Source organism: Elephas maximus, chromosome 1, assembly GCF_024166365.1.
Source record: "Elephas maximus indicus isolate mEleMax1 chromosome 1, mEleMax1 primary haplotype, whole genome shotgun sequence".
Lineage (NCBI taxonomy): Eukaryota > Metazoa > Chordata > Mammalia > Proboscidea > Elephantidae > Elephas > Elephas maximus.
In genome coordinates this window covers 82,418,671-82,421,933 of record NC_064819.1, presented here as the reverse complement: position 1 = coordinate 82,421,933, position 3,263 = coordinate 82,418,671, and the positions used below count along the sequence as shown (strand labels likewise).

At 44.7% G+C, this 3,263-nt stretch overlaps 1 non-coding gene across 1 annotated transcript; it reads right to left on the bottom strand.

Annotated features, from left to right (window-relative positions):
- Window positions 1-2,615: 2,615 nt before the first annotated feature.
- On the bottom strand, window positions 2,616-2,688 carry TRNAK-UUU (transfer RNA lysine (anticodon UUU)). Its single transcript has one exon. It is a non-coding gene; the product is annotated as a tRNA-Lys (tRNA).
- Between the last annotated feature and the right edge of the window lie 575 nt (window positions 2,689-3,263).

Sequence of the window (3,263 nt, the reverse complement as noted above, 5' to 3'; positions counted from 1 at the left end):
TTTAAATTTTATATCTATTTGAAATTTAGTATCACACATGATAAACCAATATAATCTTTTATTTTCCTAGATGGCTACCCACTTAGCCCAACACCGCTTATCCAATGATCCACTAATTTCTATTGATTTGAGTTGCCACCTCTATCATATGTTCATTTATATAATTGTTTTCACCCAAATCTGAAGTTTTAATTTCGCTGCATTAACTAGATAAGTGCAGTTTTAAATAGCTATTTATTTTCCAAATTCTGGGTGGCTCCACTGGACTAAATATGATTTCAGTGGTTAACAATGGCTTGCTTACTCTAGGTTGATATCTGAATGTGTCATTTACCCAAGGCTAGTCGGAATCGACTTGATGACAATGGATTTGGCTTTTGGTTTGGTATGTTGATATCAATGTCCCTGGGTAGACAATAAGGTTTGTGCTTGACTAGTAAGCTAAAGGTTGGTGTTTCAAACCCACACAATGGCACTGCAGAAGAAAGGCTTAGCAATCTGTTTCCATGAACATTGCAGCCAAGAAAACCCCGTGGAGGAGTTCTGCTCTGTAACACATGTGGTCACCACGTGTCAAAATCAATCCACTAGAAGGCAATGGGTTTGTTATTATATTTATTTTCATTATTGTGTTATAATACAAAGTGGTTGCAATACTGTGGGAAACCAGACCACTGTGTCATGCTGATGGGAATATATATTGGGCAAGATCCATCAGAATTACCATCGCACATCACATACACTACTTCAGCAATTCCATATGTAGAAAATACACCCATTTGAAATGTTAGATAGGGATATTATTTATTGCAGCATTACTTGTATGGGTGAGATATATATTATGATATACCCATACAACAGTATATTTTGCTGCCAAGCAAAGAAGGAAGCAGCTATTTCTGTATTGATCTGGAAATCACTACAACATGCAAGAAGTGAAAAAACCAACATGCAGTAGAGTGTGTTTGCAATTTCCTTATTTGTGTAAAAGTGGAGGAAATAATATCTTTGAGAGGATACCCAAGAAACTATGCTTGCTGTGCAAGAAGGAACTGGGTGACTCGGAAGAGTCAGGGGTGAGACTTTTACACTTCTTTGGCTGCAGCAGGTTAGGTTTTTGGTTCATCAAGCAGAGACACTGGAAACCTAAGCTTCACCTCTTTTGCTGTGTCTTTATCATACCCAGATATCATAAAGTATAAAGACAGCCGAGGGATAAAATCTGTTAGAGAGCACAGGTCCTGCCTGCTCTCACTTCACCTAGGCGGTTTGGGCGGGGTCCCTGGGTCTTCCCTCTAGGGCCCTGCTCCCTGCCACCTCATCCCCTCAGGCATTTCAGTCAACGCGTGTCCTAGGGGTCCCGGGCCCTGCTGCCTCACTCTGACTCCCACGTACCTTCTACAGTCCCACATTGAAACTTCTGGGACGCAGAGTTGAGTTCAGGTCCACAGCCAGCCCGCCGGGCCTTCTGAGCTTCCTGGGCTGGGGTGGGGGGAGGGGGGAATGGGGGTGGGCGGAATGCAAGGAGGGGGGCTGGGGGTAGGCGAACGCGAGGGGGTCACCGCAGGATGCAAGGGTCGGGTTAGAGGCGAGAAGACTACTTTCTTAGGGAATCAGTGACTTACTGCACTTGAAACCAGGCTTTGGGTGAGTAGAGGGCACAACGGTGGTTCGCTGGAGCCCTAAGGTTCTTCACCTTAGGAGGACTATGCCTGGATCAGAGACCCCGTGTGGCCAGCCGGACCCACTTTGGCCCCTTTCTCTCAAGAGGCTCTTCACCTTTGGTTATATGCTTAGAGTCATTATAGCTCTCGACGTTGGCATTGTGGGATTTTAAGGAAGCGACGGACGATTTAAAGGGAGACTCTGTAGCTGAATTGGACCCTCCCAGACTTCTCTCCTCCTTTCCCTTCCCTCCGCTCCAAATGACTACTTGCTGTGAGTGCGAATGAATGCGTACTTGGCTGTCTGAGTCTCTTAATGCAGTTCCTCTGTTAGAGACCCTTAGTTAGGGCAGTTCAAAGAAGAATCTAAGTTACAAAAGATGAGGCGCTGTAACAGCGAAGTTTGGTTTTACAATTCTTCACCTCATTTGGAAGGATTGGGCTGCCTCCACTTTAACTGACCCCATGTGTGCAGTGTAGAACTGCTACATAGTGTTTTCTAGGCTTTCACCTTTCAGGAGCAAATTACCAAGCCTGTCTTCTGAAGCATCTCCAAAACCAAAACCAAACCCACTGCCGTCGAGTCGATTACGGACTCATAGCGACCCTATAGGACTGAGTAGAGCTGCCCCCATAGAGTTTCCAAGGAGCGCCTGGTGGATTCCAGCTGCCGAACTTCTGGTTAGCAGCCGGAGCTCTTAACCACTATGCCACCAGGGTTTCAGAAGCACTTCTAGGTGGATTCAAACTGCCAACCTTATGGCTAGTAATTGATCGCTTAACCCTTTGCTCTTTCTCTGATCCCCTTGCTCTATTCCCATTCTTGCGGAGCAAAGAGCAGGAAGAGAAGAGACTAGAAGCCTATAGTAAATGTCAGGACAGGTTTCTCTAAGAAGAACTGGATTGTCAATAGGCTCCTAAGAGACAGTAACTAGGGTAAAATAAGAGTAACGCCTGAACAGGGACTTGAGCCCTGGACCCTCGGATTAAAAGTCTGATGCTGTACCAACTGAGCTACCCAGGCCTCTTTACCCAGCTATTCTTGGATACCTAATGTAGGTTTTATGTAAGACAACTGGTTATATGTTCCATGTCCTGCTTCCCAAATAGCTTCCTTGTAATTCTCCTTGCCAAGAAGATTTTGTTCCAAACAGATGTTACAATCGCTAGGAGAATTTCCATTCCTACTATCTTGTCTTCTGTCTCTTTACACTTTCAGAAACAGACATGGTCACCTAGACAAAGCACTACTGGCTTTCAGATCACATTACTACACCCAGAGGGCTTCATGTCCACCTGCATCTATTTTTCTTGAAGCAACATTCATGTTACTCTTCTTTGCATCCCTCTGCATTGTCCTGTACGTCTTTCTTGCAGCCTTGGGAGGCAGAGGAGTAAAGAGTTGAAGGAGAGAAAAATTTAAGACTGCCGAGAATGTTCCATAATGGTGGGCAAACAAAGGTGCATGGGTTTAAACTTCTGCATCTCTATGCTTGCTTTTCTTCATGATACAACTTCTCTACCATCTGTAAGCCACTCTTCCCTCTGTTCATTTTATTTCTCCTCCTCCTTCTTTCCCGTCTCCTTTTGCTCTTCCTT